At 36.8% G+C, this 17,159-nt stretch overlaps 1 protein-coding gene across 2 annotated transcripts in view; it reads right to left on the bottom strand.

Moving 5' to 3' along the window:
• The window catches only part of LOC125921920 (arylacetamide deacetylase-like 2), a 195,919-nt gene that overhangs the window by 68,601 nt on the left and 110,159 nt on the right, over positions 1–17,159 (bottom strand). Inside the window, exons 2-4 of one of the 2 annotated variants that reach the window (XM_049629681.1) lie at positions 9,770–9,854; positions 7,314–7,395; positions 995–1,067 (exon numbers count right to left, since the gene is read on the bottom strand). The gene's annotated coding sequence lies outside the window, so the exon portion shown is untranslated. The remainder of the gene's footprint in view (positions 1–994; positions 1,068–7,313; positions 7,396–9,769; positions 9,855–17,159) is intronic. The other variant, XM_049629682.1, reaches the window with a different exon arrangement.

Below are 17,159 nucleotides of genomic sequence, written 5' to 3' on the forward strand. Positions count from 1 at the left end.
GCCCTTTCAAATAAACAGTATTTTGCTTGTATTACACATTTAGTAAACATTCTAATGAAATAATCAATGTCTAAGGAGACTAATTAGGAGAAAATCTCAAATCCATCACTAGTAATAGTAAGTAGAAACTAGAACAAGAAGAAATCAAAGAGGACCACAACAACTATCAAGAATAAAGGAGAAGAAAAGCTAAGAAGATTCTAAACAACATATGCACTTGACACATGCACAAATTGTAGCAGGTTAAACCACGGCTACTCTCTGTAAAGATAAACGGGATAATAATAAAGCTTCAGGGGATGTGGTCCAAACAATTTAAATTAAGAAATTAAGAAAAGGGGGCCGGGTAGCTTGGTCGGTTCGTGAATTCAAGCCCTGCGTTGGGCTCTGTGTGCACAGCTCAGAGCCTGGAGCCTGCTCAACATTCTGTGTCTCCTTCTCTCTCTCTGCCCCCCCACCTCCACTCACACACACTCTCTCTCTCTCTCTCTCTCTCTCTCTCTCTCTCTCAAAAATAAACATTTAAAATTTTTTTAAAAGGAAATTAAGAAAAAATTTTCACAGCAGGGATCATTTAGTTTGCTTCAACTTCTATTTCAAAAAATGAGAAAAGGTATGTACAGAATGAATATGAATTAATTTTTTTAATGTTTATTTTTGACAGAGAGGGAGACAGAGTGTGAGTAGGCAAGGGGCAGAGAGAGAGGGAGACACAGAATCGAAGCAGGCTCCAGGCTCCAAGCTGTTAGCCCAGAGCCTGACGCGGGGCTCGAACTCACAAACCGGGAGATCATGACCTGAGCCGAAGTCAGACGCTTAACTGACTGACAGACCCAGGCGCCCCTGAATTACTTTAATCAGATAACACTAATTGATACATAGTAAAGCACTGATGTTGTTATTGATATCATCAAAATTAGTGCTAAGATTGGCACTCTGAAAACTGGAGATTTTGATAACATCAAGAGGAGTGGAGACAACTGGGAGCACTTACCATTTCAAGAAAGAGTGGATCTAAGTTGGGTGGTTATGAGGGAATTCTAGAGGTAGTCCAAAGTTACCAGCACCTGAAAAGCAGAGAGCAGAGAAAAATGGCAGGCAGTTACCCAAAGAACCCGACCCACCTTGTAGTTGTCACCCACTTTTGTACTTTTGGGCTCAGTCAAGGTGTCTCTGAATATCTTCTGAGCTACTCATAATGGCACATACCCTCAGATCACCAATATTAAGGTCAAGTGCACAAAATGCGGAACCAATAAAGCCAACTTAAATTTCTCCCAGTCTCAATAGATGTGGGCATGCTTCCCAGTTCTGGGAATGGGCACAGGTTTGTCTGTGGCTGAATTTTACCAATATATTTCCTATACCACTGAAAGGAAGTAATACTGCACAGTTCAAGGGAAATCAAAAGCTTTTAGGGAGATGGGAGTTCTATTTGACAGTTTGTGGCATTTGTTAGTTTGCTTGCTTTTCTGTTTATGGAGCCATTGAAAACAAGTTAGGGAGGAGTACGGCCTCCCCACAAGCATTCATCGTGCATTATCTGTGTCAAATACCTACCTGCAGAGGCTTGAGTAACTTTCACACACTGTACCCTGGCAACACACCCTAACGGTGCACCTGCACAGCCCCAATGGACTCAATTTCAAACACCTTTATAGTAAGTAACACTTTTCCCCCAGTTTTCTCAGATGAAACCCAAGTCCTCAGTACAGTACATGATGCTGTTTGTCTCTGTGTACGTAGTTACCTGATAATGCCCAAAAGTTTCGTACTATGTGCTTCTTGTCACACTTTCCTGCCTACAATGTGCCACCTCATGTTCTCTCCACCCATCTCTCTGTAGATGCAGGGTAAGGTAGGAAAAATAATTTTTGCCTCTCTGAGCTCTTACCTGAGACTCCTGTAATAAAAGGCAGAGTAACAAGAGAAAGACAGGGGTTTAATTAACATGTTTACCTCCTGTATACATGGGAAATACCCAGAGAAAAATAAAATTCCCTGAGCCCGTCTAAACCACCAGCTTTGAAAACCACCTTCAACTGAGGGCAAAAGAAATGTGTGGAGGTGGGCAGTTATGGGTCTCTACCAGGAAAAAGCACAGTAAATAACAGTAAGGTTTGTTAGGCAGATTGACATCAGCACTTTCTGTACGGAGAAGACTCTTGTGATTTAGTGCCAGTCTTCTCTTCTTAGTATAGAAAGGGAGACACCCTTACAAATATAGATTTTCTTTATAAACATAAATATTCCTTATAAAAAGGCAACTTCTACTGTGCTCCTAGGTCCACTATTTTTCAAAATGATCCTCACGTAAAGGGGGCCTATTTGCAGGTGGCATATTCTGCTACCCTTCAACTATCTCAACCAGGTGATTCAATTTAGAATCAACAGCAATGCACTACAAAGTACCCAGCATCATTTCTGTGGTATTTTTCACACACACAAAAAAAGCATAACCTGGATGTAATCAAGAGGAAACAGCAAACAAATCAAACTGAGTAACATTCTACAAAATCACGGACTTTATTCCACTTATATGAGGTATCTACAATAGTCAAACTCATAGAAGTAGAAAATAGAATGGTGGGGGGTGGAGGAAGGGTTAATGGGGAATTTTCCAATGAGTATAAAGTCTGTTATGCAAGGTATGGTTGGAAAATATGAAATGCCATGAATACTGCCTGTAGGCCTTTCTCTTAGAAAGCTACTGTCTTTCTGTCATGTCTGAAATGTAAATAAGGATCCACCTTTCACTTGCCTGAAGATGAGGATGGTTCTTCTGATTTGGAGTTCATGTGTTTGCTGAGGTTTTTAGGCCTCATCTCAAGCAAATAAATTACTGGTATCTATGGGATAAAAATCATCCTAAGGAAAAAAATTTTAGAATGATGTAGATAGCCAGAAGAGGAAGAAAAAATGTGAGATTTATAGATACTATCTCTTTTCATAGAACGCTTCTCCTCCTTTCTCTGTCATTTCTGCTCTCTCTGCTCTCCTGTATCTCTTTATCCTTCTCAGCCTCCAACTGACTTCAGGAAAGGAGAGTCAATGACCTTTTAGACAGTGGTTCTCATTAGTAAATTTCCCCATAAAGAAGAACAGAGGGCATGATGTCTTTAGCTGGTAACTAATTACACGCCCTGCTTAAGGATCCAAGTTTGTTCATCTCCTGACCTAGTCTGATCCACCTCCAAGAGTCCCTTCTTGGCCACACACCATGTAGCTGGGAAAGCAGACACGACGACGAGACCTGATCTGGGAACAACTGAGATCTTGCAAAAAAACACCATGGTCCCATATGAAGACAACAGGATGAAAAGCAGCACTAGCTGCCTGGAAAAAGGCAAATGAGCAAGGTATTAAGCTGATGAATGTCAACACAGGAAGGAAACCAAAGTGCCATATAATTCACGTTTTTGCCTTAATGCGAGGAACACCAGACTTTCCTATTTGGAGTGCCAGCAAAGCTGATGTCACTGAGAAGCTACCTGGGGCTCCAGGGTAATTCACAAGCCTTTCTCACCAGCTGATGTTACTCATCTTAAAGACCTCTTTTATCTGTGTGCCAGAAGCTTTCAGAATATATGTTTGGTTTCTGCCATGCAACAGAATAAATTGTTTTTAGGGGAGGATTTTTTATTTTGCTGGGAACCTAAATACCTCACAGAGAATTGATAGCTGCCTTTCAGAGGCTTTACAACTGCCTAGTCAGATTATCAGTGACTTATTGTGGAGCCCAGGCAGGGCAGAAGGACAAAATTTCTAAAGGCAACCATTGTGCGGACAGAGTTTCAAAAGCTATTAACCCACAGTGGACTCCAAACTTAGAAGATCCAGTTTGGGTACTGTAAGAAATTTTTCTTCATTTTCAAAATGTGCCTCACAAAGGACAATGGACACATAGGCTACACAAATTGGGCTAAGAAAAATTTGACTGGTTTATGGGAATTGCATAATAAAATAATTCCCACACTACAGTCCCTATTTGTTTGGTTAGTATTGTGTCATCAACAAAATCCTATGAATTAGAGATTTTAAGGACACTAGACTTTTACTACGCCTAATAAACAAATTATTTAAAATATCAAAGACATGAGCTATTCATCAGAATACTCATCAGCTATTCATCAGAATACAGGTAAAGTATTCTTTCAAAGTGAACGCACGAAGTTTTCCCTAAACCAACTTTTCAGGAACTAGTTGGATTTTATAGAACTAAGGCCCATAAAGAATAAAAGACTTTGTTTAGTTACAGGGTGTATGATGTCTGAATGGCTCGGGCAGCAGTAAAGTCTTAATTACATAACTGTCACTTTGGGCACACCAGAAGATATTATATATAGAAAGTCATTTATTTCTACCATTGTCCAGGAATTATACAAATGTTTGCAGATTTCTACAAGTCTCAGTCCTCTGGACAAATAAAGCAAATAAAACAAACCCTAAAGCAAATCATTGGCAAAGACTCTGAAACCTTCTAGGATAGGACCCATAGAGTTTTACCATCAGCCTTGTTAAAAATGAGAGCACCCCCTACCTACAAGCAGGCACAGATTCTCTCCCAGTGAACTCATATTTGGCAAACTTATGGATTTTGGTCTGAGACCATGTCCTGTGCCTAATTTAACTAAATCCTCTTATAATCATCCCAGTACTTAAAAATCCACCTCTCTCTCTTTTTTTTTTTTAATGAAGTCTGAAACAAAATCATAAAAACCTGGAAGGACCCACTGGAAGACCAAAAGATTTCATCTACATGAAGATGTTGCAGAGAAAAGATGGGCTGTCACTGCCCTGAGAAGGACCGATTCAAGTGCCAATCAGCAAGGACTACCAAAGTAAATTACAACTCAGCTAGTTGGTGCTTCCCAGGGGAACCAGATCCTTAGAAGGACTGGATTGCATTACCCACAAAGGACTTGAAACTTAAGATTTTTAAACTTATATTGATACGTAACTCAACTCAATTATGCCTCCAAGATCATAAAGCACTTATGCCTCTAAGATCATAAGTCAAGCACTTCTTATAACCTCAATCAGATACCACACCATGGGTCCTCACCCAATAGAGAGCAACACATGGAATTTTGAAAGCTATTTTCTTCCACAGTCTTATCATTATTCTTTGTATAACACCTTTCAGAGAATTATAAATTACACTATAAAGAGGAGAATAGTTGACACTTTTGATTACCCAATCTATCAACAAATGTTGGGTAATATCAAGAGGAAAAAAACAAACTATTCTCTTCGTTATAATAGCTGATGTACTCCTTGAAAATTGAAATCAAATTTTATCTGCCTATGTCTTTCTAGAGTTCCTGGCATAGTTTCCTGTCCCATAGACACACATACATTCCCAAATAAAATTAAATTTAGCCAACTTAATAGGGAGGGGTTTTAAACTTTTACCTAATTTTTAGGATTTACTGTTAGGGCATCAAAATATAAATTAAAAACGAACAAGTAAAGCTTAGTAATGTCTGGACACAGAACAATGAATGTTCAGAGGTGAGATTTTCCAACCTAATCATGACCTACACTCAGCCTGGCTTGACTTTCTCTTCCATATTATGTCAATCCCTCCTTTGCATATAGACTCATTCATTTCTGATATGCACACAAAGCACAAGATAATTTACATTGCTGTTACTTTAGGAACTCAATGAACTTAAAATATTGAAAACTCTGTTACTGCAATTTTTAGATTTCTTATATTTTATGATACATTTTGTAATTGAACTAAATATTAAATGAACCACCAAGAGGCAGTGTAGTACCAAAAATTATCGTTTTTCCCATGAAAATATGGGTTTTAAATCCTTAGGCTTTGAATCCAGAGTATACTAATATTACTCTCTAAGATTTTAGTACACATAAGGGATGAGAAAATCATTCTCATTCTTCTTCTTGGTGTTCTTTCTGTACAAACAAAAAACAAGCTATTTTGGAAACATATCTTAGAAAATTAAAACCTGTGCCATTAAGAAAAATAGTTTCACAGCAAAGTCACAAAGTGAATATTCGTTACCCCTGAGGACAGAAAAAGGATGGATCTAACCTTTGTTAAGGAACATATTTGAGCCAAGCATCTATTTTTAGCAACTAGTTTTACTGAACCAAATTCAGTGGAAAAACCCAGAAGTGAGTAAATGATCCATTGTGAACGTATAAGGCAGATCTGTAAAACTAAACAAAACAGGGTCACAATAAAACATTTTAGTTTTAGGAGATAATTTGTTTAGTTCCTGCTCTGTCTGCAGGTGGTACTATGCCACTCACCACATGGCCTCTGTGAAAAGAAAACTCAGAGGGGCAGAAGTATTAAAAACAATTTTTTCTCTTGCAATGTTTTGCAGAAATGACTATTTTTTTATTTTTATTTTTTTAGAGAAAGAGAGCACATGGGTGGAGAGAGGCGGTAGGGAGACGGGAAGAGAGATACTGAGAGAGAGAGAGTCTTAAACAGGCTCCGTGCTCAGCATGAAGCCCAATTCAGGGCTTGATCTCAAGACTGAGATCATGACTTGCGCTGAAATCGAGTTGGATGCTTAACCAACTGAGCCACTCAGGTGCCCCATCAAAAAAAAAGCTTAGAATAACTGGTTATCCAAAAAACATAGAAGGTACTTAAAGTAGAAACCAAAATACAAACAAAAATATAACCAAAGTTATTGTCTGTTCAAGATAGTAAAATAAAAATTTGCTCACTTGATTTTCATACCTCCAAGGGTCAAAGATCATCATATATTTACAGTTATCAGTATTTCAAAAGTCAAGGAGTTAGCCACTTACTGAAATGACTCATGGCTTCACTTTATTTAGAGACTAGTGCTCTACAGAATGTTTTCGTTTTTTAAAGTTTATCTAAGGATACAAATTACTTTTTTATTTCTGTTATGTGAAATGCTGAGTCGAAATGCCAGTAGGGCAAGCTGTCTGTTTTGCTTCTTAGTCCCTGCTTCTGGCCAAATTGCATTCTCACTAACACAGGTGAAGTTTTGGCCATATACATTTGTTTAGCTATTTTCTAATTCAGTATCAATAATTTGATATTGTTTATTTGGCTTTTTTATTATAATTTAAAAAATTATCCTTGTTAATATGGTTAACATAACTAGAGTCATCTGAAATTAAGGCTTGCTATTTGATTTCTCTCCGGAGGCTTTGTAAATTTCCAAGAGCCATAGTCAATCACTTTTATCTGCCAGAAGTACTTTTATCGCTTTTACAAGAACATATTTTAAGGCTGGGGTTCAGAAAACATACAATACAAAGCATGCCTACTAAGTTTTGCCTGCAGTACTTACAAATATAGAATTACTTCTGTTTCTCTAAGATCTCCAAGACTTATGTCCTTCCAGAAAGTGTCTCTTTCTCCTACCTGTTGGTCTGGGAATACATAAATGATAGAGCAGTTACCAAAAACTACATCGTGGCGTCATTTTTTTTTTAATTTTTTACTTTTTAAAAATTTTTTAATGTTTATTTTTGAGAGAGAGAGAGAGAGAGAAAGAGAGACAGAGCATGAGGGGGGAGGGGCAGAGAGAGAGGGAGACAGAATCCGAAGCAGGCTCCAGGCTCTGAGCTGTCGGCACAGAACTCCACGTGGGGCTCAAACTCAGGAACCTGAGCTGAAGTCGGACACTTAACCGACTGAGCCACCTAGGCGCCCCCGTGGCATCATTTCCATATGAGAATATGCTTTGTTCTTCAGTAGTGGATTTATCGTGCCTCACTAAATAAGATTTTTGTTGAAAGCATGCCAATAACTGCAATGTAATAAAGAGCAACAAAACACGATAAAGGCATTTTGCCTGCCTAATATTTAACCATTATTCTGAGCTATTCTGTCAATAGAACCAATAGTTTGCCTTTGATTTTTATGAAATCATTTTTCTTAAATTTTCCAATTATGTATTATTTTGTGTATTAAGTTCTTTTTATTTGTGAGGACTTTTACTGAATTGTAAGGAGTCAGTTAAGTAAGATATTACTTAAGAGGGTTTTTCCACATTGTAATAGGATAGCCTATTAAAATTGATAAATCACGAAGGCAGGCAAATGTTCTCATATTTTTTTTTTAACATTTATTTATTTTTGAGACAGAGAGAGACAGAGCATGAACGGGGGAGGGACAGAGAGAGAGGGAGACACAGAATCGGAAGCAGGCTCCAGGCTCTGAGCTGTCAGCCCAGAGCCCAGAGTTCGTGGGGCTCGAACTCACAGACGCGAGATCGTGACCTGAGCTAAAGTCGGACGCCCAACAGACTGAGCCACCCAAGCGCCCCTGTTCTCATATTTAAAAAAAAAAAAATAAAACCTTAAGCATGATTAAATTGCTCTCTAATTCAGTCTGAGGTAATTAATTCTTATTCATTTGATCTTGAATTACTTGGTAGTCTACTATCATAAAGTCAACTGCATCTACACTAGGAGTGTCAGAAATCCTACTTGACAGGCTTCTTGCTCCCAGAACAAGGATTCCCATATGCCTAAGGCTGTTCAATATAGAATCAACAGTTAAGAGTGTGTGGTAAAGTCCTTTACAGAAGTCATCATTCTTTTGATGTTTCTTCCAGGATACTTTGAACCTTGTGGTGGACTTTAGGCAAGCAGGAGGGAGAAGCAGAAAGCACTTTTAGATTATAGGACTGAAAGACTCTGGTTATTTATTACAATAATGAAAAAAAACAAGAATGGAGAAATGTAAACTCCCCCACTAATTTCATACAAATTTTTTAACAATTTAGTACATGATTCCCCTGAGAATAAGAACATATTATTGACAGTGAGGTCACTGATTCTAGGGTGTTTTAATTTATCCTATAAGATGTGTGCCATGATTGTCACCGATTGGCAAGCTATTTCAAACCTAGTAACTCTCTTAATAATCAGCTTATTGATAGTTACTGTGGTAGTCTTTGCACATAAACTTGACTATTTCCATTCATCCTAAAAAATGCAAATGTACTAAAACATTTTGCATAGAATTACTGTAAGGAAAATGAGCTTCTATTTTTGATTTGTCAACTCTTCTTATATCTTGGGCTCGGCAAACAGGACAGTTTTGACAGTAGTGCTGAGCTAATTCAAATTATGGCATGATCCTATATACAGATACTATTATTTCCTGCATTTTTCCTTTTATAAAGTAAAAGAAAATTACTCATGTTGTTTGGTAGTCTTGGTGTTTGGTGTAAAAGACATCTTCATAGTTTTATCATTCTGGTTTTGATGGCTAAATTTGTCACTCTTAAAAGGAGGCAATATAGGTCATGAAAATTTAAAGATACTAAATGGGTATGTGAAACAGTCATAATCTTGATTTAGTCTGAAAATAAACACAACAGCAGGTAACAAGAAATAGAAAATCCAGTCTTTTCAACAGTGAAATCTTATTAAAAATGTATTCAAAGGCATGAAAAATCACATAAAAAAGATCAGCAGGCTCTTGAGTGAGGTTGTTTTGATGAATCTAAGGAAGTTTGCTACCCAAGAATAGAAAAATGTAGTGCTCTTATCAAGAGCTACCTGTAGATTCAAAGATCAATGTTCCTTTGAACTATTTGTTCTGTCCTCATTACTATCTGTAAGCTTTCTTTGACAATTTTACTATCTTCATATTTAGACATATCCCAATGCACATACAAAGGCTATTATTTTAGATTACCTTAGGATGCAAATTACTTTTCTCTCCCTCTCTGTGACAAATTCAAGACTTGCTCAAAATGGCTAAGAATAATAAGTCACTTTTTCCTCTCACCTGAGATACAGGAAGAAAGGGTTTGATAGCAGTCCTTGATACGTTCTTGTCCAGAAAAGATCCAGAAAAGTGAACTAGAACTTCCCTGTCAAAAATGAACACAGCAGGCTTACAGGGCTATTGATTTGACAGATGAAGAGACCATGAACTAACTAGAAAAGACAAGCGCCACCTAAGGCCGAATTTCTTAACTATTTATCCTGTTGTAAAATGGTGAGAATCAGAGGTTCCATGTGAGTTTCTAGTGACATCTTGCTTAACAAGCTAACACGGAACATAATTTTTCTTAAATACTCCAGGGAAAGATCAGGAATACTCATTTGGTATAATTTTTATGCACCAAATCACATAAGGACATGTCCTTTGAAATTGTAACAGGCAAAGTACACTGAAATAGGCAAATTGGTTTAAGAAGTGTTAAAAGAACTTTGGGAAATGGAAATTTCAAACATGCTACTTACAGACTCTATACTTTGTTAATTAGCCATACTTTATTTTTAAAACATCCCGTATGCTACTGCTAGGGTTTTTTAAAAAGGAACGAAAAGAAGGGGGAATATAACTAATTCGTGTGAGGTAGTAGGGTATCCCCCATAAATTTGATTCCTGTCCATTCCACAATGCCACAAGTACATGTTTTACTATTAAAATATGCTTGTAGTTTCAACAAATCATTCAAAGTACCCCACGTTATGCGAGAAATTAAAGTACACACATCACCAGTTTATTGTAATTTGTAGGATCTTTACATTCCTTAGGGAAAAAATTGGAGAGTGAGGGTTTAGCCATAGATTTTTTGTAAAGATGAAAGGTCAGCAGAACATTTAATGTGACTCTTTATAACAGGGAATCTTGAGTGGGATCAAAATACTGAAAGGGCTATATGAAAAAAAAAATTTTTTAATTTTTATTTTTGAGACAGAGAGAGACAGAGCATGTACAGGGGAGGGGCAGAGAGAGAGGGAGACACAGAATCTGAAACAGGCTCCAGGCTCCGAGCTGTCAGCACAGAGCCCGACGCGGGGCTCGAACTCACGGACGGTGAGATCATGACCTGAACGGAAGTCAGACGCTTAACCGACCAAGCCACCCAGGTGCCCCGAAAATTTTTAATGCACAAGAGAATGGCTTTCTTTCATCTATTATTAATTACCAGATTAGGACTTGCACTAAAAGAAACAAACAGATCCATTTCATAAACTGCCTTTTGAATCAACATACAATTTCAAAATATAAAAACTCATCAACAAAATAAATATCTCGTGTATCTGAAGCAGGCCTGGGGCCAAAATGTCTTTCATCAAAAGAAGAACCAAAAAAAAAAAAAAAAAAAAGAAAGAAAATGTTGAAGAGTAATATCCGCAAAATGACAGAACAGGAGGTTCTAGCCTAATATGCCCACATCAACACTCCCTTAACAATTCTCCACGGTAGAAAATACCTTCATGGGAGCTCTGGAATCCAAATGAGAGGTAATAGCATGTAAGTGCAATACAGGAATGAACAAAGATGCATTGAAAAGGGAAAGAAAAAAGTTTCCCTGTGCCTACATTACTGCTCAGAATGCACTATCAAGAAAAATCCCATTGGCCCACAAGCATCCCGTGGGGAAAGGGAACCCAGTGAGTAACAGACTTTTTTGTAGTCCCTGGCACGTGGCCTGTCCACTGGTGGACCCTATCAGCCAGTCTGCTCTGACTCTCTGGCTGAGCTGACTGCTGAAGGGCTTTCACTCCAAAGCCAGTCTGCAAAGGCTCAAAGAGGTGTCTCTTCTTCAAATGAGCAGAGACACTGACACAAGGCTACAAGGATCACAAAGAATCATGGAAGCATGACATCACCAAAAAACAAAACAAAGCCCCAGTAACTGGCCCTAGAGAAATGGAGATCTTCCTACCTGGCAAAAAAATTTGAAATAACTGCCTTAAGGAAGCTCAGTGAGTTCTAATTGAAGCATAGACAATGAAATGAAATCAGTAAAACAGTACATCAAAACACTTTATAGGCAAAAGCAAAACATCATATGCCAGCTAGATGAAAATCATCTATGCTGCTCAATATTTTAATTCTTTACATATTACATTATTGTACATTTATAAAGCTGTCTTTTCAAAGACTACCTAACTTTTTGAGACACTCCCAAATCAGAGTACTATATAGGATGGAAACAAATTTAGAATCTTCGAATAAAACAATTAAATATTCAACAGTAAAAATAAGTTTATCTTAAAGTATCTGGATTCTAAGCACTTACAGTATTAACTTATAGTGTTTTAAATCTAATGTAAAAACAGTTTTGCTGTTATATAGATGGGAAACTTCCTAAAAACATCTATCTATCCTCATGTTCTCATACTTTCAGTTTAATCTGTTTGGGAGCTTTAGAAAAACTATAAGAAAACTTGAGGGGCATGAATAAAAACAGCAGGCCAGAGGAGGCTCAGATGATCAGCCATGGCAAATAAAATGCATTTAAGTGTCTTACTTTTGGGAGGGGCAGAGCGTGGAGAAGCATTTATAAGATCATAGTAAGAGGAAATGTCATTGTAAAACCACAACATATTTCATCTTTAAATGTAAATGATTCAGTGTGTTTTTACACATGTAACATTTCATACTTCTGACTACTAAAGAAGACTTAGAAATGATCTATAGTAACCAACCCATGAGCAGTGAGCATCTAAGTGTCCAGACCGTGATCTTAAAATAACATTTCACAGTGAAAGAAACCAGAACTTCTTGGAAAATGACTGATTTCAGTGCAAGAAATGTACCAGTTGAGCCAAGAGTACTTCATCTTACCAGATAATAAGGAAGCCATCAAATTCAAGGGTCACGTCAAAAGGACACAAGAGCCAATTTGAAGAGGCTCCCACTGACCAAACATCCAACAGTTTAAGCTTTAATATGGAGAAAAGTTGCAATGGATTGAAGCACATTAACAATGTTTAAATTCATGGGTATATAAAAATGTTTAAAAAGTAAACCAATAAACTAGTTACCTTCTGAGAATGACAGTAAAGTAATTCATCATCTTAAAAACTGTACATAAAGGAAAAAAATCAAGAAGTTATTCAAACTGTCTCATATGAACTATACTACCTGTCAACCTAGATATAGGTAAGAAGGAAAAGCTCTTTATAAAATAATACAGCTAATATTAAAAAGAAGTGATACAATTAGAATGTCACATTTTTTAAAGCCCAATTGCGGTTAGCAGGTCTAGGCACTAAGCATCATGTTGCTAACAACAAAATGAGCAAAACCCAGACACTATGTGTCTTCTGATGGAAGAACACAGCCTCACTTACAGTATGGCCAAAGAGATGGATACCAAGTCTGATTAATAATTTTAATAATAATAAAAAAGACTTTTAATCCAGCTGCTACTTTGTAGGAAATACAGAAGATAGAGGAACATGTTGAACTACATTGTGAGTATGCAGTATGAATACAGAAAAATCAATTGTCATTCTGCACACCAGCAATGAACAATTTGAAAACAAAATTAAGAAAATGGTTCCATGAGGGGCACCTGGGTGGTTCAGTCAGTTAAGCATCTGGCTCTTGATTTCAGTTCAGGTCATGATCTTGCAGTTGGCCCCGCCTCAACTTGGGATATATTCATTCATTCATTCTCTCTCTCTCTCTCTCTCTCTCTCTCTCTCTCTCTCTCTCTCTTAAAACACCTAAATAGGGGCGCCTGGGTGGCTCAGTTGGTTAAGCATCCGACTTCAGCTCAGGTCACGATCTCGCGGTCTGTGAGTTCGAGCCCCGCGTCGGGCTCTGGGCTGATGGCTCAGGGCCTGGAGCCTGCTTCCGATTCTGTGTCTCCCTCTCTCTCTGCCCCTCCCCTGTTCATGCTCTGTCTCTCTCTGTCCCAAAAATAAATAAACGTTAAAAAAAAATTTTTTTTTAAATTAAAAAAAAAAAAAAACACCTAAATAATAGCAAGACATACTCTATTCATAGATTTTTTCCCCCTTAATAGTCAACAAAGTGTAAAATCTCATTCTTTATCTTTGGAAACTTCCTTTGAGAGTAAATAGAAAAAATAACAAAGGATTAACTACAAATAAAAAATAAAAGCTCTAAGATCTCAATAGATTCATAATTAAAATTAATTCAGGGGTGCCTGGGTGGCTCAGTCTGTTAAGTGCCCGACTTTGGCTCAGGTCATGATCTCATGGTTGGTGGGTTCCAGCCCCATGTCAGGGTCTGTGCTGACAGCTCAGACCTGGATCCTGCTTCGGAATCTGTGTCTCCCTCTCTCTCTGCTTCTCCCCCACTCATGCTCTGTCTCTCCCTCTCAAAAATAGATAAACATTAATTTACAAAAAAATGAGTTCAAACATTTTGTCTTTTATTGAAGAAGACTTATTTGTTTAGAATTCCTACTACTAATATGAATGCAAATTAATGCAATCATTTTGGAGAAAAATGATTGTATCAAGAGATTGTTTTTATTCTTTAATACAGTAATTTGCATGTTTTTCTGGGTCTTCTAAACACAGAGAAAGCTATTATATACAAAGAAACTTAGTGCACAATGTTCATCATAGCCATATTTATATGAGAATTAGAAACAATTCAATAGGGGAATACAATACCAAAATATGGTACAGCTCTGGGATATAATATACAGTCACTAAAAGAAATAATCTTCAAACAATGTTTAGTATGGAAAAACATTTAGGTTAAATGTTAAGTAAAAATAATCAGAACAAAAATAACTTTACAGAATGTCAAGGATATAAATGCACAGAAAAACATTAATCAAAGTATTAATAGTGGTTACATTTGAATGACTAGAAGAAATCCATGTGATGTTTTTTCTTCTTTTCAACATACTTTTTATGTAATGATTATATAGTAACTATAAAGTAAAAAGAAACAGAATTAAAAAAAAACAAATGATGAAAAATAACTGGTAAATCAAAAAACAAGTTTAGTATTTTTTAATAAAATTTGCTTGACTGTTGTCTGGCCTGTTGCTTGAGTACATGCATTAGCATTTTTTTGCAAGTTTATCTCTTCAACTTTATGCTCAAAATGACCTTTAGTCAGTAATTTTGAGAACATCAGGGAAAGAAACTTTCCTTTCCAGATATGATTGTTAAAGGAATGTGCATAATTTGTATGCATAACTCCACAAATGATTGCTAAAATTCAAAAATTATTATTTTAGGCAGAATTCCATTTTTCAGCAATCACATGCAATGGAAGAAAAAATCAAATCCAAATGTTAGTGATTCATTTATACTTACATCATCAAATTACTGAATCCACTTTTTAAAGGGAGAATTGGGAATTTAAGTATTTTTCACAAACTTGTATTTTCCTCTTATATTGCTGTATTATCTCTAACACTCTACTTGCTATCTCATAGGTAAAAAGAATTTGGTTTATGGCTGAGAAATTGCCTCTTAAAACACAATTTTCATTATTCAATCCTAATTTATTTCAATGAAAAAGAAAAAGCAAAGATTAAAGTGCAAAATGGGTCAAAATGCTTGTCATATTGGTTGAATAATATTATAAAAGATAAATACACAGCAACAGCATTCTGAGCAGAGCTTGAGAGAGGAACAACTTTTTCTTTTTTGTTGAGGCTACCAATATTTTGATAAGTGAAGTCATGTCTAAACAACTGCATAAAATGGATATTTAAATGTTTACATTTAACATAAAAATTGCAATGCAATATAATTGTGCTATCCCCAAGATACTTAGGAAATTTATAAAAATCTTAATTCAACATATGATAAGGGTAGTATGGTCCCATTACGGACACAAATATGATAAAGGTCATTTTCTTTTACACTGTCAGAATATCTCTTAATTGCACATGAAACTTAATTACATGTAAATGTAATTTTACATGTAGAAGTTATAAATATAGCACCAGATTGTTGTTTATTTTTTAATGTTTATTTATTTTGAGAGAAAGAGAAAGACAGAAGCATGAGCAGGGGAGGGAGAGAGAGAGGGAGACCCAGACTCCGAAGCAGGCTCCAGGTTCCAAGCTCCAAGCTGTCAGCACAGAGCCTGACGTGGCGCTCGAACCCACAAAGTGCGAGATCATGACTTGAGACAAAGTCAGACGCTCCACTGATGGAGCCACCCAGGCACCCCAGTACAGCACCAGAAATTAACCCACGATACCTGGCTCCAAGGCAATTTCACTTTTTCGTTCATGGTACAGAGGACTTTCAGGCAATAATGCTCTCTGACCCAAACTGACACTGAAATTGTTTCTCAAACTCTGCTATTCAGCTAGGCTAGTAGCTGGAAGGATATTAGGTATTTCCAGGGCCCATGGCTTCCAAGAAGACAGTAACTGAAGAAATGGAGTAAAGTGATAAGGAAGTAACTGAGGTAGAAGTGAAATAGGGATCCTGGTGCCTTCCAAGACCAGTGAAACTCCAGAAAATGCCAAAGGATAACCCTACATACAAGGGCCTTCTTAGGGTCCTGTACATCTATCCAGATAAAAGAAAAAAGTGTCAAGAGATACAAGAGAATTTGTGGGCTTCGTACATCTCAGCTCCAATGTCACCCCTCAAGGAAGGTCTTTCTTTATAGAAAACACTACGGAGGTACACAAATATCAAATCATAATTTGTAACCAAATAAACAATACAAATGCTCCTTCCAATTATGATCTATGATAGAAGTCTGAAGCATACAACAAAGTATATACTCAAAGTATGGTTCTCAGACCAGCAGGATTGACATCCCTGGGAGCTTGCAGAAATTCAGATTACAGGCCATTCCAGACCTACTGAATCTGGTTCTCCATTTTAGATCACAAAGTCATTGATAAGTACATTAAAGTTAGAGAAATGCTATACTAAACAAATATTCCTATACCTTGTTTCGTGAGTAGATGAATGGAATCATAGAGATTAAAACTAAGAAATATTTCAGTATTACAAGTTCAAAGAAGGTGATCAGTATTTGCTTCCTTCCTTAAGCTATAGTTTGCAACAGTCTAATTCAATATTTTGATAAAATAATTATTCAAGTTACTAAATCTATATATATATAAAGCTACAGAACAGTTTTATATTTACTGAAAGTCTTGGGCAAGCTTAACATATGCTAAATGTTGTAGAAAATAGAAAAAAAAGGAAAGCAAAAGTATAATAACTTCAAAAACATAATTTCCTTGATCAAAAGGCTATCAACACCTGGAAAACATCTATTGGGGGCACCTGGATTGTTCAGTCATTTGGGCATCTGACTCTTGATTTTAGCTCAGGTCATGATCTCACAGTTCCTGAGTTTAAGCCCCACACTGGGATCTGCACTGACAGTGTTGAGCCTTCTTGGGTCTCTCTCTCTCTCTCTCTCTCTCTCTCTCTGAAAATAAACATTTATTTTTAAA

Source organism: Panthera uncia, chromosome C2 (assembly GCF_023721935.1).
Source record: "Panthera uncia isolate 11264 chromosome C2, Puncia_PCG_1.0, whole genome shotgun sequence".
NCBI classification, from domain to species: Eukaryota; Metazoa; Chordata; class Mammalia; order Carnivora; family Felidae; genus Panthera; species Panthera uncia.